Source organism: Eschrichtius robustus, chromosome 4 (assembly GCF_028021215.1).
Source record: "Eschrichtius robustus isolate mEscRob2 chromosome 4, mEscRob2.pri, whole genome shotgun sequence".
NCBI classification, from domain to species: Eukaryota; Metazoa; Chordata; class Mammalia; order Artiodactyla; family Eschrichtiidae; genus Eschrichtius; species Eschrichtius robustus.
Window position 1 is genome coordinate 104,633,595 of NC_090827.1, and position 25,446 is coordinate 104,659,040.

Genomic DNA, 25,446 nt, shown 5'->3' on the forward strand with positions numbered 1-25,446 from the left:
CTGAATGCAGGTAGAGGAGATACTTTGCTTTTCATTGATGAGGTGACATCTGAGACCCTAAAACCAGAGGAGGCTGGTCATGAGAGGGTCTGGAGAGGTCCAAGGAAGAGGTAACAGCAACTGCAAGGGTTCTAAGGAGAAAAGTCGCATAGTTTATTCATGGTACAGAAAAAGACCATTGTGATCATCAGAAAAATGGGTTGCTGTGGGGATTAAAAAGTTGATTCATGCAAAGTACTTAGTAAATGAAATATCATGAGTGTGCGTATATGACAAGTATTAACTCAGTTGATACTCCCAACCACCTTCTGAGGCAGATGTACTATTTTCCCCATACAATGGCTGAGAACACTGAGGCACAGAGAAGTGAAACAACTTTCCGTATTGACAGAACTGGGAATCCAATTCCAAAGCCTGCTGTCTTCATCACTTTGTCAGACTGAGCTCTGATATTGATTGAGGAAGCCCCTTTAGGCATGTAATTGTAGCTCTTTTTCGTTATGTAAATCGCAAATCCTAAAATTGTTAAGAAACAGGGGAAAGCATTAGGTCTGGCCCTCTGCCTCCAGAAAGCTAGGCCTTACGTCCCCACTTCACAGCAGAGACAACGTGGTGTGAAAAGATTGTAATGATTTGTGCAGAGTCACGCAACTGAGAAGTTGCAATAAAACCCCAAAGCCCCTTAGTCCAGTGGTGCAGATATACTTATTGAATAAGTGTACGAGACAGTCCCATCAGCGGACGAAGCCTTAATGGCAAAATTCAAGGAGGGAGTGAAGGGCAGTTTCATGGGTTTGGCACATGGGAGGGTCCATTGGACCAGATACTGTCTAAGGATGTGTCCGTCATACTTTAAACATTGTAAGTAACAGCCTATTTTTATAATAATAATAGCCTATTAGTATGATAATATAGCTTATTTTATATGTGAGGAAACTGAGATCTAGATAAGGGAACCAATTTGCTTAAAATCACTGAGCTATTAAAATCAGGATGAGAAGCTTGGCTCCTAGTCCAGTACTTTCCAACACTGAAATTCTATGGTTTGGTATCAGTCAGGGTCCAGGCAGAAAACACAAGGCCCACTTAAACGGGGCAATGGAGGGGAGTTTAATGAAGGGACTATTTGCAAAGATGTGGGCAGGGTTTCTGGACCCAGCAAGACGGCTGAAGCACCCAGCGCTAGCAAGAGGAAGCATTATCAGTTTTAGACCAATGGTTACTGGAAGATGAAAAAAGCCATAGCTATCTCTCTAACCATCAGAGAGGCTTTGCAAGAGGACTCTGGCCTTTGGAAGAGGAATGCAGCTAATATCAATCCACTCCCCAGCAAAGAGGGAGCCCAATGGGAAGCCAGAGGACAGGGAGCTCAGATAACGTTATTCGTAGAGGCAGCCTCCCAGACCCACGGCAGAATGTAGAAGGATTGAAGGTGGCTCAACAGGCCACATGAAGATGTTTTCTAGATATTCCACATCTTGAAAGCCAGGGTTGGGGACCTACAAAATCAGTGGCAATTCTCAGAGTGAGTCACACTGCTCTTCTGGTGAGACTTGTTCCCAATTTCCTGACATCGTGGAGGCTGACAACTGGCTTATAGATGTATGTTGATATTGAGTAGATCATTGTAGAATTAATGAATCTAACTAGCTATTTCATGAATGGCTTGAAAAACTAAAAATAGCACTACCATATGATCCACCAATTCCACTCCTGGGTGTATATCCGAAGTAAATTAAAACTCTAATTCGAAAAGATATATGCACACCAGTGTTCATAGCAGCACTATTTACAATAACCAAGACACGGAAGCAACCTCAGGGTCCATCAGCAGAGGAATGGATAAAGAAAACGTAATATATATACATGTAATATATAATGTAATATAATATATATGTAATACATATTGCAATATACTATATATGTAATGTTATATAGATACATATATGTATATAAAGGAATATTATTCAGCCATTAAAAAAAGAATGAAATTTTGCCATCTGCAACACAAGGATGGACTCGGAGGATATTACGCTTAGTGAAATAAGTCAGACAGAGACAGAAAAATACGGTATGTTTTCACTTATATGTGGAATCTAAAAATTAAAACAAATGAACAAATACAACAAAACAGAAGCAGATTCACAGATATAGAGAACAAACTAGTAGTTACCAGTGGGGAGAGGGGTAGGGCACAATAGGGGAAGGGGATTAAAATATACAAACTCTAGGCTTAAAATAAATAATATACAAAGATGTAATGTACAACACAGGGAATATAGCCAATATTTTATAATAACTTTTATGGAATATAATCTATAAAAATATCAAATCACTCTATAGTACACCTGAAACTAAAATGATATTGTAGCTCAACTGTACTTCAGTTAAAAAAAAAGAAAAGAAAAGAAACCTCTAGCTACTGTACTCTACATGAGCACAAATACTTTTTCTTTGAAAAATAAATGCCGTCAAGTCTGTAGTTGTATCTCCTCATTGGATAATTCCAACTCATTCACTTTGTCTCTCTGTGCCCCAGTTACTTTTTTCTAAAGTAATCATTTCCCTGTTTATTCAAAGGACATTATGGTGATAAAAAGGTTACTACGTAACAGTCAGGAACTAATGCAAAAGATAAAATATTGACCACTTGATTATATGTGTATTTATATGCATGTTTTCATTTAAATTTACTTCATAATAACATCTACCCAATACAATCTCAGTGCCCACATTCAATCAAAAGAATTGATTCACTAAATTAAAATTTCATCCAGGGGTTTTTGTTGTTGGTTTGAGCAGACATAGGAGGGCAAATGTGACAAGGTTATTGTGAGGCCAGACTACTCGTAACTGATAAGCCACCATCAGCTTTTGCCTTTTGTAATTGCAAAACATTATTTCCCAACTTGACTTCAGATCTTTGGTAACAAATACAGCGTAACATTTCAGTGTGTTTTGTTTTTCCTGGTAGCGTATTGATCGTGGAAGATTTTAGATGCCTTTTTTGGCAGAGAAACCATCAGCATTTGACTGTTGGAGAATTTGTTTTCAAAAAGTGACGAACTGACAACATCCTGCCAATTAAAAATACAACCTCCAGGAAATTGGAAAAGAAGTTTAACCTTCTGACAATTCATTAATCTCATGCTAACTCCTTGGTGACTTAGTTAAAAACTCTGACCTGGGCATGTAGTGAGGAAAATCTTTGTAGGAACAGAAGCATAAGCCGTGAAGGCTTATAAACGTAATTTGCAAGTAGAAAGCGTGGTCCCTCAATTTCATCATATGTATGAGTTCCAAAAATACTATTTTCAAATTCTCAGATGTTTTTATTTAGTAAACAAGCATCTAGCACTTACTCTGTGGTTGGTACAGTTCTAAGAGTTTTGCACAGTTGAACTCATTATATCCTAAAAATACTCCTTTAAGATGGACACTTCACTATTTCAATTTTACAGACTAGGAAACTGAGGGATGAGAGGTTAATCAACTCACTTGAATCACATCGTCAGTAAAGGGTGTGGCGGAAGAGAGAGGGGTTGACTCCAGAAACGGAGCTCCATTGTCTTTGTACTTTACCAGATCTCTAGTTATGTTGATTGTTTTGGTCAGTTTTAGGGGAAAAAAAGAAAAAAAAAAAACCAAGACAGTCTTTTTTTCCAATTATCTACTCTACGTAGGACACCCTCATGCAGCCCATCTTGTCCAAAAGGATGTGGTAACCCCTTGAATGAGTTGTTTCCCCTCTCTGGACCTCAGTCTCACCATCTACAAATGAGAAGCACAGATTGTGTCTCAAGTCTCCTTCCATATCTTGCACTGCGGGAGCCAGTGAGATGACATTTCTTACTTCTACCTGTGACAAATGGTGATGTCTCAAAGCTAGCACGAAATTTCCTCCTGTCGTGGCACTTCATTACCCATGAGAAGCAGGAAGTGGGAAAAGTTAGAGACTCCATTTAACCCAGATTTACTATTAATTGGCACCATCGTTTACTTATAGTAATTAGAATGTTTGTCCCTTCCTTTTGCATCGTCTTTTAGAAGTCTTAGAATTCTTCCTCTTGAATGTCTCATTTCATACTCACATTTCATTCACATTCTCCTGGGAGAATGAAAGATCCTAGGGGTTAAAGTCTCCATTTAACAAACTAAAAAATGGAGAGATTAAGTGGCTTGTCCAAAGTTACATAGGTATTTAGTGACAAATAGAAAGGTATGCATTCCTTTTTCTTTCATTTTTATTTTTATTATATTATTTATTTATTTATTTTTGGCTGCCTTGGGTGTTCGTTGCTGCGCGTGGGCTTTCTCTAGTCATGGCGAGTGGGGGCTACTCTTTGTTGCAGTGCGCGGGCTTCTCGTTGCTGTGGCTTCTCTTGTTGCAGAGCACAGGCTCTAGGCTCACGGGCTTCAGTAGTTGTGACACGCGGGCTCAGTAGTTGTGACTCGTGGGCTCTAGAGCACAGGCTCAGTAGTTGTGGCACAGGGGCTTAGTTGCTCTGCAGATGTGGGATCTTCCCAGATCAGGGATCGAACCCGTGTCCTCTGCATTGACAGGCAGATTCCTAACCACTGTGCCGCCAGGGAAATCCCTGCATTCTTTTTCCTGGTCCATCATTTATCAACTGGGAGTCTTCATTAAATCATGAATGAGTCTTAGTCCAGGAAAGCTGGAGGCAGGAGTCCCAGGGCAGCTGTTTCCTGTTGTCAGGTTTAGTAAATTTCATTTTGATGTGGCAGACATTTATGGAGCACTAACTATTTGAAAAGTAGTAGTGCCAGGAACACGGGAACACTCTAAATCCCTGTCTGAAGGCTGACATTATACAAAAATAAACAAATATGTATAAAAATCACTCAGATGTAATGAATACAATTAAAATGCTGTGAGAGGCAATACTAGGGAGGTATTAGAGTCAAGAAGTTAAGAGTGATAGCACTGGGACCAGCTTATTTGGTTAAAATCTCGGTTCCATGACTGACTCGCTATAGAAATCTTAAATAAGTTGCTTACCCTTTCTGAGTTTCATATTCCCATCTTCAAGGTGGAGGTAATAATAGTAAATATTACACATTTGATCAAAGGATTAAATGAGCACGTGAATTGTTTACAACAGTGACTGGCTAGTTAAGTGGTCAAAATAAATGCTGGCTGCTAATACTGTTATTCTGCCACTACTTGTGATAATCATGATGGCTACACCCACAGAGATGAGACTGAATCTCCCCCAGGTGCATTTCGGAAAGAGGTAATATTTCAACAGGGCTCTTTGGAGAAGAACTATTTCACTGGAGGGAGGAAAATTCTAGTATTGACAAGATCAAGGGTAAGACAGTCAGAGGAATGAGAAATAGGGAAGAGAGGCAGCCAGAGAAGGTGAGCTGGGACCAGAGTTTGAAGCTCCTTACAGCCAACACAAGGCTGGACTTCACTCTGCAGTAAAGGGAGGAAATGGGGAGTCAGCCAAGGTTTTTATTTATTTTTTTTTAATTTCAGCTTGATGGAGTTACAATTGAACATCTAAACTTGCAAGATATTTAAAGTGTACATCATGGTGATTTGATATTCATATATGTTGTGAGAGGATTCCCCCCATTTAATTAATCAGCACATCCATCACCTTACACATTTATCTTCTTTTTGGTGAGAATAAGTTTTACTTTCTCAGAAAATTTCAATTATACAATACAGTGTTATCAACCATAATCAGCATGTTTTACATTAGATCCTCAGACCGTATTCGTCTTATAGCTGAAAGTTTGTACCTTTTTACCAACCTCTCCCTATTTCCCCCACCCCCACACCCTGGCAACCACCTTCCTCCTGTTTCTATGAGTTTGACTTTTTCAAATATTCCATATATTAGTGGTACCACGCAGTGTTTTTCTCTGTCTGGCTCATTTCACTCAGCATAATGCCCTCAAAGTCCATCCATATTGTCACAAATGGCGGGATTTCCTTTTTTCTCATGGCCGAAGAACATTTCATTGAGTATATATACCACATCTTCTTTATCCATTCATCCATTGATGGACACTTAAGCTGTTTCCATGTGTTGGCTATTGTGAATAGTGCTGCATTGAACATGGGAGTGCTAATATCTCTTTGAGATCCTGTTTTCATTTCCTTTGGATATACACCCAGAAGTGGGATTGCTAGGTCATGATGGGGCATGATTCTTTGCCTGGAAAAGGTTGTAAGATGGCTAAAGCCAGCCAATAGTCAAAGGAGCTGGACACAAATCCAACTTTAGGAGGGTTGCTGGTGAACTTGAAATCAGAGAAAAGAGTAGCAAAGGATCAAAAGCAACATTTGAAGACAAGACAGAGACAAGTTCTCAAAACTGTCACCAAGAGCTAGTTGGGTATTAGTTTCTTTTTTTTTTTTAATTAATTAATTTATTTTTATATTTATTTTTGGCTGTGTTGGGTCTTCGTTTCTGTGCAAGGGCTTTCTCCAGTTGTGGCAAGCGGGGGCCACTCTTCATCGCGGTGCGCGGGCCTCTCACCGTCGCGGCCTCTCCCATTGCGGAGCACAGGCTCCAGACGCACAGGCTCAGTAGTTGTGGCTCACGGGCCTAGTTGCTCCGCGGCATGTGGGATCTTCCAGACCAGGGCTCGAATCCGTGTCCCCTGCATTGGCAGGCAGATTCTCAACCACTGCGCCACCAGGGAAGCCCTGGGTATTAGTTTCTGAATCAAGGAGCCAACCAAACCTTGGAGTGAGAAAATGACACAAAAATAAATCAGAAAACAGGTAAATTGTTGAGGGAAGAGAAAAAGGGAAACAGGAAGATCAGTTGGGAAACTGCTTAAAAATCGTATGCAAGAAATAATATAAACAGCTAACTCTTACTGGGCACAACACTATTCTAAACCTGAACAAGTATTGTAAATATGTCCTACAAACATATGAGGAAAGCACAATTATAATCCCCACTTAGATGAGAGAACTAAACAAAGAAATTAAATCACTAACCCAAGATCTCACAATTACCAAGTGTCAAAGCAAGGATTTGACCTTGGACAGAGTGATGCCGGAGCTTAAGGTCTTCACTACTAGACCTACAGGAGAGGAAAAAGGCCTACATGTAAAGTTAACAGTGGTAGGAGGGAAAGGATGGATTTGAAACACATGGTGAAAGTGTAACTGGAAACACTGGGGAACAAGTGGTGGTATTAAGTGAAAACCAGCAAAAGGACAACACAATTCTGCCAAAAGAATAATGGTGACAGTAAGCAAGATAAGAAACAGAGAAGGTCATGAAAGTGGGTTAAGAAAAGATGATGATAGGTTTATTTTAGACATATTGGCTTAAAGTGTCTGAAGACCACAAGCCATGCTGGAATAAAGCTTTATCGTGGATTGATGTCTTTTTGTCAAGTTACCTATATGATGAAATCTTCTGCTTCCCACTTGATTTTTCCACTATTTTCCTTACTGTTAATTTGGAACAGAAGAGGTAGAGTGATGACTACTTCCAAGAGGCTACATAAAAGTTTAGATAAACAAAAATCTTCTCTTTTTGTCTTTTAAGCAAGGTTAAAGCTTAACTTTCTTAGTTTCAAATTGCCTTCTTGCCAGGGGATATAGAGCAGCAAGTGTGATGGGCAAAGTTTTTTTTACAGAAACACTGACCCATCTTTGCTTGCAAGCTTTCAGAAAAAAAAAAAAAAAAAAAAAACCAGAAAAACAAGTTCTGGAGATGTACTGACAGGGGAAACCTTATTCACCTTTTGGCAAAACACTCTCATTTGAGACTTTGGGTAGAACAACAGTTCCAACTATTACCTTGTAGTGTTCTCTGAATATGCTTGGAGGTAGATATATTCTCCAGTGAGTGTTCCTGAAGGTAATACAAATCACATTTAATTCATCTCAATGACACTGTAAAATTAGTTAATGCTTTAGATGAGCAGATGTTAGAGGGGTCAATGGCAAAGTCATCATCATAATAGCAGAAAGCATGCATGTGGATTTTTATCATACACCATACACTTTGCAAAATCCATACATTATTCCACTTAATCTTCAGTGTTTTTGTTAGTGCTATTATTATCTGCATTTTACAGATGAGGAGACTGAGGATTTGAGATTTTAAGTGACTCACCCCAAATTCCATAGCTACGAAGCAGCAGAGCTGAGACTCAAGCCCAGGTCTCTCAATATTCAAGCAGGTCAATGATGTACAACTCAATCAAAGCGAACAACAGACAGTATACATGCTGCATAGAAGTTTCAGGAGGCCTCTCCTCTGTGAAACCCATTGAGATGAGCCTTAAAGAGAAAAAAGAGAGGTTGATGAGGAAGAAAAGCAGATCCACGTAGAGGAGATAGTGTAAGCAGAAGGATTTAAGTTGACAATGCAGGCTTTGTTCAGAGAATAGAGAATTGTCCCAGATATTAGATCATAAGGTGTGTGGGAGGAAATGACAGGCAATAAAGCTAGGCTATTGCCTCGAATTTCATTCCAAAAAAATGGTCCTTATTCTCATGTCAACACCAAACAGAAGAGTATAAAAGGTTCCAAAGGGAGCTGTGGTTTCCAGTGGATCCCATGAACAGTAATTGGTCAGTGTTGAGTCTCTGCAAAAAAAAACAACTGAGTGCAATTTTTAGGGCAAGGGCTTTGACAACGGATGGAATTACCCTTTTTCAGCTGCCTTGTACCTCGATTAGCCATCTAAAATGGGCAAAATAATACTCACCCTGAAGGGCTTTTAAATAATTAAATGATAATAATATTTTAAACACTATGCGCCAGGCTCTATTTTTACACGCTTTTAACACATTATTTCATTTCGACCTCTTGACAGTTCTTTGTCGAGTCCTATTTTTATGCCCCTTTCATGGATGAAGAAACTGAGGCATAGACTGACTAAGCACCGTGCCCAAGGTCATACAGTTAACAAGAGTCAGAAAAGGGATTCACACCCAAGAAGTGTAGTAACAGAACCCTCACTCCTGAAGATTCTAGAACAAAGCCTCACTAGGAAGTATGCAATAACTGTTAGTAATCATAATTGTGGTCCTTTATTAATCAATACTGTATCAATATATTGATATATTGATCAGTTGATAGATTGATACAATATATGAATATTGTATGTCAATAAGTAATTGAAGCAATCTCTCAAAACAATTTTATGAAATTGAAACAAATTTTATCCTTAGTTAGAAATTTTTAAATGGAAGCTTGGAGAGGTCAAACACATTTTCCAGTGTCAGAATTGAGAAACAGACCCAGCAAAAAACAAAAATCTAGAGCTACTGAATAATTTCCTAGAATGAGGGGTTCCAGGCACCATTCTGCTTTATCATGTGAAGGGTGACACCAGATGTTACTGTAATTAATACTAATACTAATACAAATAATAACAATAACACTGTGATTGAGCGTTTACTATATGCCAGGTACATGTACCTTCTTATTTAATCACTCTATGATACAATACTGGGTACAATTTTATTCTCATTTCTATGGCATTGAACATACGGGAGCACTCAGGCATGGAATGTTTTACTAACTTATCCTAGTCACACAATAAATGTCCAGCTGACATTTGGACTACACAGTCTAACTTTCTCTGAACTAAGAAACTAGCTTAAACCTAGGAGAAACGTAACAAAACCTAGATCACTGCTCAGTTTTCCTAGTAGTCTGTTTTAAACATGGCCATGATGGATAAATGTTTTGTGGCAGAATATTACTGCCATCACTGATATTAGCTTGAAAACATTTCCCTAATATATCACCAAAAATTTATTATCACTAAACTTACGCAAATTGTTTTTAACTCCCAGGATAATGAATTCCATTTATACACCCTCTACTAAAGCAAGATACAACACAGTAACATCTTATGAATCGGGCATTATATTTTGCATAAATAAAATTTCCAAATGTTTATTCCTTTACAGTAGATGTTATAAATGTAACATTTTTCATTAAGAATCTTCTAGAAACGTATCACCTGCATGCTACCTTCTGAAACGGCATAAAATGAAGACAGCTTTCTTCCTAACTATTAAAGATGAGAATTTGGTCCCTGATTCTTTTATTGTTATTATTATTTGCTGTAATATGCTCAAGCTCCGTTTCAACTTTATGTCCCTTCTTTTGTTCTCAGGTAATCAGCTGTCACTTCTAGGCTTTACAGTCAGTAAACTTGGGTTTAAGTCCTGAAGTCTATAGCTTCTTATTTATACGTCCGTCATGAGTTACAACATTCCTTCCAACAGTGATTTCCTCATCTATAAAAACAGGGTGACGTTACCTGTACACAGAGTAATCATGATGTTTAGCTATAGTAACGAAAGGGAAAATAACTTTGCTTACTACGAAGAGCCAACCATCAGATGTCAGGTATTATTATGTGACTCAGGGGCTCCTTCTTGTTGATGGCCCTCCTTCAGCATCCCCACCTGCTCCTGAGGTGGAGTCAGAAGCTTATTAAAATATGAATGCAGTGAGGATGGGGATGCTTATGGACTCTGACAGGACGTTGCAACAGGCATTTGGCAAAGTGCTGCACTAGGAATCAAGACCCACTTCTGCCACTGATGTGCCCAGTAGCTTTTGATTTACAACCACTAACTTTAAGACTCTGTATTTAAATGTGTATTTATAAAGTTAAGGGGCTGGATTAAAGGCCACTTTCAATTCTAACTCTATCTTCTGCTTAAAGCCCTTTTGCTACTAATTTTCTGATTCTTGGTTGGGCGTGTCATTTGTAGATAAGTAGGGCATCATCCCCCCTCATTTTCTATGGGACACAGAACAGCAGAATAGTTAATTACGTAAACCCTGGAACCAGTCTTTCCAGAGTTCATACCCTGGCTTTTCTTCTTTGTGACCATGAGCAAGTTATTTAATCTCTCTGTGCCAGTGTCTTCATCTATAGAACAGAATATAGCATCCAGAGTCTGCTGATGGAGAGTTTATGAGTTAATGTATGTAAATGTATTTGTTCTTGCATAGAACAAATGCTGTAAAAAGTGGTTTGCTATTATTATTAGATTTTTAGGACAAACAGGAGAAAGTCTATCAAGTTTCAAGAGAAACTCTTGTTAGGGCATTTTTAATTTAGTGAACTATTATGGGCTTTCTTCGTCTCTCTCCATGTTTCACTATGTTTAAAATTTTCTCTTTGATCATAGGCCGTATCAGTTGTTGACTTTCCTGACTAAAATATCCATCTTTTTGGTCTGCCTGTAAGTGAAAGTTCAATCACATTTCTTGTTCCTTCTCCCCCCAACCTCAGCATTTCTATTGTAGATTTTTCTCTCTGGGTATAATGACTGGCAACATAATTTTTATTTCCCCCATTTACCAAAGAGCCAGTTAGACCCTACCACCTATGAAATAATAGTTCCTATCATAAGGGGCTATTCATGAATGGTTGCAGTAATAATACGGTTAATGCTAATAGCAAGTATTCCAATAAAGCTATTATATTTTAAAACCTAAGCTTATGTGAAGTTACTTATGTTTATAAATAAGGTAGAGACAATCCATTCATAAGTGTTGTGAGAAATAGCTCCATCAATTTTCCTTTGAGCAGTTACATTTTATAAGTGATTGAATTCAATCACGAAATTGCAAAGCAGTTCAAGTTCTGGAATGGAAACTGCAATGTCATTGCCAACAACCACCTCTAACAGAAGACATTCAAAATAACTGGCCATTTTCAAAGTACTTTTCATTTTCCATTTGATATATGAATAATAAATAGGATAAAGTACGAATTATAAAGGGCTTTTGGGGGCCTAATGTACTTTCAGGTCCAGAGTTGAGGAAACACATGTCTGACTAACAAAAACTTGGGGGTACTCATTGTTCACAGTGGTCTGGGAAGTGCTAGGACTCCCGCAGTGCTTCGGATAGGTGTCTGGCTTTCTGTTCATGGGCTGTGCGTGATCAGCTTGGAGTTGATCACTCATATACTCTTCTTGTGCACCCGAAAACAGCTCTTGACAGGAAGAGTCAAGAGGGCTCCCAGGCCTTCACATTCCTAAGATTAAGCATTTAAAGTTGGCAAAATGTAAAAATTTTCTTCAGGTTCTGGCCCAGGTTTGAACTCTCCACGCAGAGAAGTCAAATGATGAAACAAAAAGACAAGTTGGTGTCAGATCCGAGCTCCCCTGCTATCAACTGTGTAGCTGTGTAAACTTGAGCAAATTCCTTAACTCTTGAAAATCAGTTTCCTGAGCTGATTATAATTCCAACCCCTTTGAGCATTGGGAAGGGTGGAACTAAGGAATGGAGTGCTCAAGGTATATGTCACCTTACCGATGCCTTTACAGGAGAAAGAAAGGAAAGAAAGAATTTACATAGGTGTCATGAACAGTAGCTTTGGAAATTTCTCCCAGGCAGTATCTTTGTCTCAATGTATCAGACTTGGATATTAAACAGGCAATAACATCTACTCCTTATTCCGGAAGTCCTTAGGAGTAGTTTCCAAAGCTATAGTCAAGAATCTTCCAAGCATCTTGTAGTGGAAAGTCAAAACGTGGAGCAAAATTAGTCAAAGCCTCTCCCAAATCCTGTCACTGGACTAAACTTCTAAATATTTAATAATATGTGTCATTAGATGTAATCATCCTCTCTGTGATGTTATTGCCATACATGTCAGGTCACTATGAAACCAATCTAATAAAGGGTAAACATTGGGAGTAAAGACTCAGAGGGTATTTTTATAAATGAGATAAAGCAATATAAGTCAAGCCAGCTGAATTTTTGGCTAGACAAATCAATTTCAGCTCAAATAGAATTTTAAAGTTATAGTATTTAGGATTTTTTACAATGAAAATGGATACGTTTTTTAAAGAAGAGTTATGCTGTACTGAGAAATGGACCTCCTGTAGATAGACCCACTATGATTGGGATGCTTCAAGTAGTGATTAATTGATTTCACGTTTTTTTAATTGAGCATTTTTAGTCTGCCAAACCAGATGCTGTTGGGCTGGGCTATCCAGTAGTCTGGCGGGTCCCAGGTAGAAGAATGCGGCAACAGTCTTACAATGTTCCCTGCTACGATAAGGCAAGGGCTCATCTCTGAACCAGCTTCTTGGAAGAAGTGACATTATTCTTCATAAACAGTTTTACTTTAACATTACAATCCTTGTTTACAAATGTGTGTCTTAGGAAGGCAGGCCTCACACTCATATTTGTTTGTAAAGCAAGATGTTCTGGGGGATATGGTTTGACCTCGGATAGAGTCAAATTTGCATAATTATGAATTGGGCTGCAATAGGCTTCCACTGTATTTTAAGAGAAGTTGTGAGACATGAGAAAAAGAGGCCTATTATTAAAACTCATACTGTTGATCCCAGGGGATTTGAATTCCAATTTCTAGCCTAAATGTGTCATGGCCTGAGGGGACTGTTAACTCAGATATAAGACATCCTTGGCCCTGAGAGACTGAAATCTAAGTAACAAAGAACAAAAAGAGACAGTCAGGGAAGCTCAAGGGTGTGTGGGTTTGGGAATTTGTCATCTGATTAAAAATAAATCTGTTAGAAGATACATGAATACTGCATACTAGTTGTATGCAGTTTGTCTCAGGATGCAAAAGCAACATTGGAATTAGCAATCCTATTCCAATAGCAAGACGCCTGCATAGTTGCACCTTGGCAGAAACCTGGAGATGATTCAAGAGACCAGGGTGCCACCTGGTTCTGACTTTAATCCACTATGGAGAACAGTATGGAGGTTCCCTTGTATATATGTACTACATCTTCTTTATCCATTCCTCTGTCGATAGACATTTAGGTTGCTTCCATGTCTTGGCTAGTGTAAATAGTGCTGCAGTGAACATTGGGGTGCATGTATCTTTTCAGATTATGGTTTTCTCTGGATATATGCCCAGTAGTGGGATTGCTGTGTCATATGGTAGTTCTAGTTTTAGTTTTTTAAGGAACCTCCATACTGTTCTCCATAGTGGCTATACCAATTTACATTCCTACAAACAGTTTAGGACAGTTGCCTTTTCTCCACACCCTCTCCAGCATTTATTGTTTGTGGACTTTTTATAATGGCCATTCTGACTGGTGTGAGGTGATACCTCATTGTAGTTTTGGAATCTAATTTTTTAAAAATGATACAAATGAATTTATTTACAAAACAGAAACAGACTTACAGATGTCTAAAACAAACTTATGGTTACCAAAGGGGAAACGTGGTGGGGAGGGATAAATCAGAAGCTTGGGATGAACATACACACACTACTATATATAAGATAGATGACCAACAAGGACATACTGTATAGCACAGGGAACTCTACTCAGTATTCTGTGATAACCTATAAGAGAAAAGAATCTAAAAAAGAATGAATATATGTATATGTATAACTGAATCATTTTGCTGTACACCTGAAACTAACACGACATTGTAAATCAACTATACTGCAGTAAAATTAAAATTTTTAAAAATTAAAATAAAATAAAAGGTTGGACTTCAGGGTGCCAGAGACAGCTGTCTGCTTCATTACTAACTAGTCATCCGAACTTGAACAATTTACTTAGACTCTTTCTCCAAGCCTCAGTGTTCTCGTCTATAAAATAGGGATGATAGGGTGCTATAAAGATTAAATGATATGATTGGCTAGACTACCCAGTGCTCACTGGGCTCACTGTGAATAGCAAGACCTGCTTTTACTGGAGTTGTATGTCTTTTGAATATAGGTGCATATATTAGTCAGCTCGGGCTGCCATGACAAAATGCCACAGACTGAGTGGTTTAAACAACAGAAATTTATTTCTCACAGTTCTGGAGGCTGGAAGTCTAAACTCAAGATGCCAGCTGGGTTGGTTTCTCCTGAGGCCTCCCTCCCTGGTTTGCGGATGGCTGCCTTCTCGCTGTGTCCTCACATGGCCTTTCCTCCGTGCCTGTGTATCCCTGGTGTCTCTCTCTCTCTTCTCATAAAGACACCATTTGTATTACATTCGGGTCCCACCCTTATGACATCATTGAACTTTAATTATCTTCTTAAAGGTCACATCTCCACATCCAGTCATACTGGAGGTTACACCTTCAACATACGGATTTTAGGGGGGCATAATTCAACCCATAACAAGGCCAGAAGTCAGACTGCAGTAGATTAAAAAGAGAACAGGAGGTAGGAAATGGACCCAGTGGATATAGTCAACCTTTCTGAGACATTTGACAGTGCAGGAGAGGAGAGAAAAATGTTATTTTTAATCATTGTTATTTCTGTCAGTATTGAGAGAGAGTTTGGCAAAGTAGAAAAAAACATAAGGTTTGGCATCAAAGACTTGGGTATAAATTCTACCTCTGTCTTTTCTCCTGTGTAACACCTGGTCACTCATTTCTTCACCACTGTGAGACTCAGATTCCCCATATGTAAAAAAAATGGATAATTCTACCTCATTGCGGAGTTATTGTGAGGATTAGAATTATATCAATAGAGCACTTAGCCCATCTCTTGGCATATAACGAACTTAATAAATGTTAAGCACTGTATTAAAAACCCCCCAGAGTGCATGCTTTTAAATGGTGGCTGAGTCACACTGTGAAGTTCCCAGTCCTACGAGGAATCATGCTGTGCTCTCCGCAGAGCTTGCCTCCCAAATCAGCATCTTGATTGGGTTAGGTGGTGTTGCTTTTATAACGTACGATATGCTGGTGATTGCGGATGATTTCAGGTGTGTTTTTAGAGCTTGTCAGCCTTCTGGAAATAGAAACAGCCCTTTGGCAGGTAGGAGTCATTAAGAAGTAAGGTGTCAGTCAGCTAGGAAAACAAGAGTCTGCAGGCAGACTCATCAAGGGTGGTGCTTTGAATACTGCACGTGGTGCTCATCCCATCACACATGCTTAACTCAATTACACGGACCCTCCGGCCCTGGTTCTTTTGTCTCAGTCTCAGCATCTTCAAGTCTGAGCCAGCTGGAGGAAGAAACCTTGTCGGTAGTGTGGTTTTGACTGCTGTGTTGTAACAAAGGCTGAGAAGTTAATGTGCTATTTTGTTTCTTTCCAGTGGAAAGGTCATTAGGGTTAGAGGAGGTTATGCTATGATTGAGAGATTGCTCAGAAAATCTGATTAAAATTCCCTCTACTTTTGCCCATGCTGTGTTTCTCAGAACAATGCATAGAGAATACTGTGATTCCAAAGAAAGCATTCAAGGTCCACCAGCTGTCCACAAACCCCAGTTTGAGAAATAATTTTCTAGAGGGCAGCTAAGGTTCAAGGGGCTCCAAGGGGATTGGAACTTCAGCGGCAACATCATTTGTTAATTGATTCACTTATTTTGTGTGTGTGTGTGATTTTATTTATTTATTTTTTTTAAACACCTTTATTGGAGTATAATTGCTTTACAATGGTGTGTTAGTTTCTGCTTTATAACAAAGTGAATCAGTTATACATATACATATGTTCCCATATCTCTTCCCTCTTGCATCTCCCTCCCTCCCACCCTCCCTATCCCACCCCGATAGGTGGTCACAAAGCACCGAGCTGATCTCCCTGTGCCATGCGGCTGCTTCCCACTAGCTATCTATTTTACATTTGGTAGTGTATATATGCCCATGACACTCTCTCACCCTGTCACATCTCACCCCTCCCCCTCCCCATATCCTCAAGTCCATTCTCTAGTAGGTCTGTGTCTTTATTCCCGTCTCGCCACTAGGTTCTTCATGACCTTTTTTTTTTTTTTTTCCTTAGATTCCATATATATGTGTTAGCATACTGTATTTGTTTTTCTCTTTCTGACTTACTTCACTCTGTATGACAGACTCTAACTCCATCCACCTCATTACAAACACCTCCATTTCATTTCTTTTTATGGCTGAGTAATATTCCATTGTATATATGTGCCACATCTTCTTTATCCAGTCATCCGATGATGGACACTTAGGTTGCTTCCATGTCCTGGCTATTGTAAATAGAGCTGCAGTGAACATGGTGGTACATGACTCTTTTTGACCTATGGTTTTCTCAGGGTATGTGCCCAGTAGTGGGATTGCTGGGTCATATGGTAGTTCTGTTTTTAGTTTTTTAAGGAACCTCCATACTGTTCTCCATAGTGGCTGTATCAATTTACATTCCCACCAACAGTGCAAGAGTGTTCCCTTTTCTCCACACCCTCTCCAGCATTTATTGTTTCTAGATTTTTTGATGATGGCCATTCTGACCGGTGTGAGATGATACCTCATTGTAGTTTTGATTTGCATTTCTCTAATGATTAATGATGTTGAGCATTCTTTCATGTGTCTGTTGCCCATCTGTATATCTTCTTTGGAGAAATGTCTATTTAGGTCTTCTGCCCATTTTTGGATTGGGTTGTTTGTTTTTTTGTTATTGAGCTGCATGAGCTGCTTGTAAATCTTGGAGATTAATCCTTTGTCAGTTGCTTCATTTGCAAATATTTTCTCCCATTCTGAGGGTTGTCTTTTGGTCTTGTTTATGGTTTCCTTTGCTGTGCAAAAGCTTTTAAGTTTCATTAGGTCCCATTTGTTTATTTGTGTTTTTATTTCCATTTCTGTAGGGGCTGGGTCAAAAAGGATCTTGCTGTGATTTATGTCATAGAGGGTTCTGCCTATGCTTTCCTCTAAAAGTTTGATAGTGTCTGGCCTTACACTTAGGTCTTTAATCCATTTTGAGTTTATTTTTGTGTATGGTGTCAGGGAGTGTTCTAATTTCATACTTTTACATGTACCTGTCCAATTTTCCCAGCACCACTTATTGAAGAGGCTGTCTTTTCTCCACTGTATATGCTTGCCTCCTTTATCAAAGATAAGGTGACCATATGTGCGTGGGTTTATCTCTGGGCTTTCTATCCTGTTCCATTGATCTATATTTCTGATTTTGTGCCAGTACAAAACTGTCTTGATTACTGTAGCTTTGTAATATAGTCTGAAGTCAGGGAGCCTGATTCCTCCAGCTCCATTTTTCGTTCTCAAGATTACTTTGGCTATTTGGGGTCTTTTGTGTCTCCATACAAATTGTGAAATTTTTTGTTCTAGTTCTGTGAAAAATGTCACTGGTAGTTTGATAGGGATTGCATTGAATCTGTAGATTGCTTTGGGTAGTAGAGTCATTTTCACAATGTTGATTCTTCCAATCCAAAAACATGGTATATCTCTCCATCTATTTGTCTCATCTTTAATTTCTTTCATCAGTGTCCTATAATTTTCTGCATACAGGTCTTTTGTCTCCCTAGGTAGGTTTATTCCTAGATATTTTATTCTTTTTGTTGCAATGGTAAATGGGAGTGTTTTCTTAATTTCACTTTCAGATTTTTCATCTTAGTATATAGGAATGCAAGAGATTTCTGTGCATTAATTTTGTATCCTGCTACTTTACCAAATTCATTGATTAGTTCTAGTAGTTTTCTGGTAGCATCTTTAGGATTCTCTATGTATAGTATCATGTCATCGGCAAACAGTGACAGCTTTACTTCTTCTTTTCCGATTTGGATTCCTTTTATTTCTTTGTCTTCTCTGATTGCTGTGGCTAACACTTCCAAAACTATGTTGAATAACAGTGGTGAGAGTGGGCAGCCTTGTCTTGTTCCTGATCTTAGTGGAAATGGTTTCAGTTTTTCACCATTGGGGACAATGTTGGCTGTGGGTTTGTCATATATGGCCTTTATTATGTTGAGGAAAGTTCCCTCTATGCCTACTTTCTGCAGGGCTTTTATCATAAATGGGTGTTGAATTTTGTCGAAAGCTTTCTCTGCATCTATTGAGATGATCATATGGTTTTTCTCCTTCAGTTTGTTAATATGATGTATCACGTTGATTGATTTGCGTATATTGAAGAATCCTTGCATTCCTGGGATAAACCCCACTTGATCATGGTGTATGATCCTTTTAATGTGCTGTTGGGTTCTGTTTGCTAGTATTTTGTTGAGGATTTTTGCATCTATGTTCATCAGTGATATTGGCCTGTAGTTTTCTTTCTTTGTGACATCTTTGTCTGGTTTTGGTATCAGGGTGATGGTGGCCTCGTAGAATGAGTTGGGGAGTGTTCCTCCCTCTGCAGTATTTTGGAAGAGTTTGAGAAGGATAGGTGTTGGCTCTTCTCTAAATGTTTGATAGAATTCGCCTGTGAAGCCATCTGGTCCTGGGCTTTTGTTTGTTGGAAGATTTTTAATCACAGTTTCAATTTCAGTGCTTGTGATTGGTCTGTTCATATTTTCTATTTCTTCCTGGTTCAGTCTCGGCAGGTTGTGCATTTCTAAGAATCTGTCCATTTCTACCAGGTTGTCCATTTTATTGGCATAGAGTTGCTTGTAGTAATCTCTCATGATCTTTTGTATTTCTGCAGTGTCAGTGGTTACTTCTCCTTTTTCATTTCTAATTCTATTGATTTGAGTCTTCTCCCTTTTTCTCTTGATGAGTCTGGCTAATGGTTTATCAATTTTGTTTATCTTCTCAAAGAACCAGCTTTTAGTTTCATTGATTTTTGCTATTGTTTCCTTCATTTCTTTTTCATTTATTTCTGATCTGATCTTTATGATTTCTTTCCTTCTGCTAGCTTTGGGGTTTTTTTGCTCTTCTTTCTCTAATTGCTTTAGGTGCAAGGTTAGGTTGTTTATTCGAGATGTTTCCTGTTTCTTGATGTAGGCTTGTATTGCTATAAACTTCCCTCTTAGCACTGCTTTTGCTTCATCCCATAGGTTTTGGGTCGTCGTGTCTCCATTGTCATTTGTTTCTAGGTATTTTTTGATTTCCCCTTTGATTTCTTCAGTGATCACTTCGTTATTAAGTAGTGTATTGTGTAGCCTCCATGTGTTTGTATTTTTTACAGATCTTTTCCTGTAATTGATATCTAGTCTCATAGCGTTGTGGTCGGAAAAGATACTTGATACAATTTCAATTTTCTTAAATTTACCAAGGCTTGATTTGTGACCCAAGATATGATCTATCCTGGAGAATGTTCCATGAGCACTTGAGAAGAATGTGTATTCTGTTGTTTTTGGGTGGAATGTCCTATAAATATCAATTAAGTCCATCTTGTTTAATGTATCATTTAAAGCTTGTGTTTCCTTATTTATTTTCATTTTGGATGATCTGTCCATTGGTGAAAGTGGGGTGTTAAAGTCCCCTACTATGATTGTGTTGCTGTCGATTTTCCCTTTTATGGCTGTTAGTATTTGCCTTATGTATTGAGGTGCTCCTATGTTGGGTGCATAAATATTTACAATTGTTATACCTTCCTCTTGGATCGATCCCTAGATCATTATATAGTGTCCTTCTTTGTCTCTTGTAATAGTCTTTATTTTAAAGTCTATTTTGTCTGATATGAGAATTGCTACTCCAGCTTTCTTTTGATATCCATTTGCATGGAATATCTTTTTCCATCCCCTGACTTTCAGTCTGTATGTGTCTCTAGGTCTGAAGTGGGTCTCTTGTAGACAGCATATATATGGGTCTTGTTTTTGTATCCATTCAGCCAGCCTGTGTCTTTTGGTGGGAGCATTTAATCCATTTACATTTAAGGTAATTATTGATATGTATGTTCCTATTCCCATTTTCTTAAATATTTTGGGTTTGTTATTGTAGGTGTTTTCCTTCTCTTGTGTTTCTTGCCTAGAGAAGTTCCTTTAGCATTTGTTGTAAAGCTGGTTTGGTGGTGCTGAACTCTCTCAGCTTTTGCTTGTCTGTAAAGGTTTTAATTTCTGCATCAAATCTGAATGAGATCCTTGCTGGGTAGAGTAACCTTGGTTGTAGGTTTTTCTCCTTCATGACTTTAAGTATATCCTGCCACTCCCTTCTGGCTTGCAGAGTTTCTGCTGAAAGATCAGCTGTTAACCTTATGGGGATTCCCTTGTGTGTTATTTGTTGTTTTTCCCTTGCTGCTTTTAATATGTTTTCTTTATATTTAATTTTTGATAGTTTGATTAATATGTGTCTTGGCGTGTTTCTCCTTGGATTTATCCTGTATGGGACTGTCTGTGCTTCCAGGACTTGATTAACTATTTCCTTTCCCATATTAGGGCAGTTTTCAACTATAATCTCTTCAAATATTTTCTCAGTCCCTTTCTTTTTCTCTTCTTCTTCTGGGACCCCTATAGTTCGAATGTTGGTGCGTTTAATGTTGTCCCAGAGGTCTCTGAGACTGTCCTCAGTTCTTTTCATTCTTTTTTCTTTATTCTGCTCTGCAGTAGTTATTTCCACTCTTTTATCTTCCAGGTCACTTATCCGTTCTTCTGCCTCCGTTATTCTGCTATTGATCCCTTCTAGAGTATTTTTAATTTCATTTATTGTGTTTTTCATCGTTGCTTGGTTCCTCTTTAGTTCTTCTACGTCCTTGTTAAATGTTTCTTGCATTTTGTCTATTCTATTTCCAAGATTTTGGATCATCTTTACTATCATTATTCTGAATTCTTTTTCAGGTAGACTGCCTATTTCCTCTTCATTTGTTAGGTCTGGTGTGTTTTGACCCTGCTCCTTCACCTGCTGTGTGGTTTTCTGTCTTCTCATTTTGTTTATCTTACTGTGTTTGGGGTCTCCTTTTCGCAGGCTGCAGGTTCGTAGTTCCCGTTGTTTTTGGTATCTGTCCCCAGTGGCTAAGGTTCATTCAGTGGGTTGTGTAGGCTTCCTGGTGGAGGGAACTAGTGCCTGTGTTCTGGTGGATGAGGTTGGATCTTGTCTTTCTGGTGGGCATGTCCACGTCTGGTGGTGTGTTTTGGTGTGTCTGTGGCCTTATTATGATTTTAGGCAGCCTCTCTGCTAATGGATGGGGCTGTGTTCCTGTCTTGCTAGTTGTTTGGCATAGGGTGTCCAGCACTGTAGCTTGCTGGTCGTTGAATGAAGCTGGGTCTTGATGTTGAGATGGAGATCCCTGAGAGATTTTCGCCGTTTGGTATTATGTGGAGCTGGGAGGTCTCTTGTGGACCAGTGTCCTGAAGTTGGCTCTCCCACCTCAGAGGCACAGCCCTGACGCCTGGCTGGAGTACCAAGAGCCTTTCATCCACATGGCTCAGAATAAAAGGGAGAAAAAAATAGAAAGAAAGAAAGAGGATAAAATAAAATAAAATAAAGCTATTATGATAAAAAATAAGAAAAAAAATTATTAAGAATATATTTATTAAGAAAAAAATTTTTTTAATTTTTAAAAACAGATTTATTAATTTTTATAATAAAAAATAAGAAAAAATCTATTAAGAAAAAAATTTTAATTTTTTAAAATAAAAAATATGAAAAAACTTATTTAAAAAAATTTTTTTTAATTTCTAAAAATAGAAAATAAGGAAAAAATTATTAAGAAAACATTTATTAGGGAAAAAAAAAAAAAAAAAAAAGGACGGACCTAACCCTAGGACTAATGGTGAAAGCAAAGCTATACAGACAAAATCTCACCCAGAAGCATACACATATACACTCACAAAAAAAGGAAAAGGGGAAAAATTAATATATCCTGCTCCCAAAGTCCACCTCCTGAATTTGGGATGATTCGTTGTCTATTCAGGTATTCAACAGATGCAGGCACATCAAGTTGTTTGTGGAGCTTTAATCCGCTGCTTCTGAGGCTGCTGGGAGAGATTTCCCTTTCTCTTCTTTGTTCATACAGCTCCTAGGGTTCAGCTTTGGATCTGGACCCGCCTCTGCGTGTAGGTCGCCTGAGGGCGTCTGTTCTTCGCTCACACAGGACGGGGTTAAAGGAGCAGCTGCTTCGGGGGCTCTGGCTCATTCAGGCCAGGGGGAGGGAGCGGTATGGAGGAGGCGGGGCGAGCCTGCGGCGGCAGAGGCGTCATGACGTTGCAGCAGCGTGAGGCGCACCGTGCGTTCTCCCGGGGGAAGTTGTCCCCGGATCACGGGAGCCTGGCCATGGCGGGCTGCACTGGCTCCCGGGAGGGGCGGTGTGGAGAGTGACCTGTGCTCGCACACAGGCTTCTTGGTGGCGGCAGCAGCAGCCTTAGCGTCTCCTGCCTGTCTCTGGGGTCCCCGCTGACAGCCGCAGCTCGTGCCTGTCTCTGGAACTCGTTTAGGCGGCGCTCTGAATCCCCTCTCCTTGCGCACCGTGAAACAAAGAGGCAAGAAAAAGTCTCTTGCCTCTTCGGCAGCTGCAGACTTTTTCCCGGACTCCCTCCCGGCTAGCACCGAAGCCCGAGCCTCAGCTCCCAGCCCCGCCCGCCCCGGCGGCTGAGCAGACAAGCCTCTCGGGCTGGTAAGCGCTGCTCGGCGCCGAGCCTCTGTGCGGGAATCTCTCTGTTTTTCCCTCTGCGCCCCTGTTGCTGTGGGATCTGCGCTGATAGCCGCGGCTCGCGCCCGTCTCTGGAGCTCGTTTAGGCGGCGCTCTGAATCTTCTCTCCTTGCGCACCACGAAACAAAGAGGCAAGAAAAAGTCTCTTGCCTCTTCAGCAGCTGCAGACCTTTTCCCGGACTCCCTCCCGGCTAGCTGTGGCGCACTAGCCCCTTCAGGCTGTGTTCACGCCGCCAACCCCAGTCCTCTCCCTGCGATCCGACCGAAGCCCGAGCCTCAGTTCCCAGCCCCCGCCCGCCCCGGCGGGTGAGCAGACAAGCCTCTTGGGCTGGTGAGTGCTGGTCGGCGCCGCTCCTCCGTGCGGGAATCTCTCCGCTTTGCCCTCCGCACCCCTGTGGCTGCGCCCTCCTCCGTGACTCCGAAGCTTCCCCCCTCTGCCACCCGCAGTCTCTGCCCGCGAAGGGGCTTCCTGGTGTGTGGACACCTTTCCTCCTTCACGGCTCCCTCCCACTGGTGCGGGTTCCGTCCCTATTCTTTTGTCTCTGTTTTTTCTTTGTTCTTTTGCCCTACCCAAGTACGTGGGGATTTTCTTGCCTTTTGGGAGGTCTGATGTCTTCTGCCAGCGTCCAGTGGGTGTTCTGTAGGAGCAGTTCCACGTGTAGATGTATTTCTACTGTATCTGTGGGAAGGAAGGTGATCTCCGCGTCTTACTCTTCCGCCATCTTGCCCCTCCTCCTGATTCACTTATTCACCCATCCCCCAAATAATTTTTGAGGAACTCTGGGGTATTAGACTCCATGTTAGGTCCAGAGGATATACAGATCTGTTAAGACATTGCCTCTGTCCTCATGGCACTCACAATGAGGAAGACAGACATGAACAGATCATAAATGTAATTAGTGTTTTATATGCTATATGAGAGGTAGGTAAGACGTGAGAGCTCTGACCAGGGACCCATCAAGTTCTGCATGGTGGAATAATTGGAAAGGCTTCAGAAAGAAGGCAGTAATATTTAAATGGGATTATAAAAGATATGTGTATTTCAATTGGAGGAAAAAGGAAAGAGGAATATTTTAAGTTGAGGAAATTATACTGTAAATGATTCAAAAGATGCTTTCATCAAGACATTTTCAAGAAAGCAGAGTCTTTCCATCTGTTATTGTCTATTTATATTAGGTCTATTCCGTGGCATGTATTTCTGCATTGGCAACTGCAATAACTTCAACACAGTCCAATGCACTGGATCAACAGAAATTTTATGGAGGACCATCTTCCTACATCCTCTCAAGCTCAGGACCCATTGAGTAGAATCAACCCATCCAGTCCAAAGAACAAAAAAGAAAATTGAAAAAACTCCAGTTTAGCTTTTTAAATTTTCCCCATAAAACCCAACCTGAGGTCAGTTTTTTAATGCCTAGCTGCCTTTTCTCAGCTACTTTTAGCCCTGTGCAAATTCTTTAGGTACACACTGCACTTAGTTCCTCCTCAAGTTTATCCTTGTCAGCTCAGAGTTTATTCTTGGTCTGTCCATCTTTTCATAGCCTTTTATTATTCTTATCCCCCCATCACTATTCTGCAGCTTTTTCATATCATTGTTCCAAAATAAACTATTATAATATGAAAAGTACAAAACAAATATTTGCTTTTATCTCCTCTTCCTCACTTTGACAAACACAACCTTTCCAAGGATTTATTTCATTGCCTTTATTGGTCTTTTGTAAACTGCTTGAGGGCAGTAATTAAGACACACCAAGATTAGGGTTCCACTGACTTTCTTTTCCCTGATAAGTGAGAGCTCTGGCCCCTCACTGCCCTCAGAGTGTCAGGGCAGTAAGTAGGCACAGATGTTAACGAGAGGCAACATCATTAGTTATCAAAAATTATGTGACTTTTGTAGTCAAAAATGTCTAAATTTCCAACTAACACATGAGCCATGGAATCAGGAGTGTGTGGCCCTGAGACCAGAGTTGATGAGAAGATGTTCTCCTGAGCCTCAGCTGTCTGAGTTGGGAGTCTGTAGCTAAGAGTAAGGGATATAATGGAGAGAAGCCTGGCTTCAGTACTGGCCCTGGATGTGAGGAGTTCCTTACCTGAGGTGTAGACTGGACCATGGCAGGAAGACTCTCTTAGGTCTCCATTGGGCCCCACTGCAAAGCAGCTGAAATTACTTAAGGATGCTATACTTTGAGACCTGGGCACCCAGATCCTAATATATCCCAATACCTCCCGACTTGCATTCTACAGGACCCTAGGACACAGATGAAGATG

General features: G+C 39.9%; 1 protein-coding gene across 2 annotated transcripts in view; it reads left to right on the plus strand.

The window, feature by feature from the left end:
- The window catches only part of KCNIP4 (potassium voltage-gated channel interacting protein 4), a 443,407-nt gene that overhangs the window by 304,376 nt on the left and 113,585 nt on the right, over positions 1 to 25,446 (plus strand). The window lies entirely within an intron of this gene.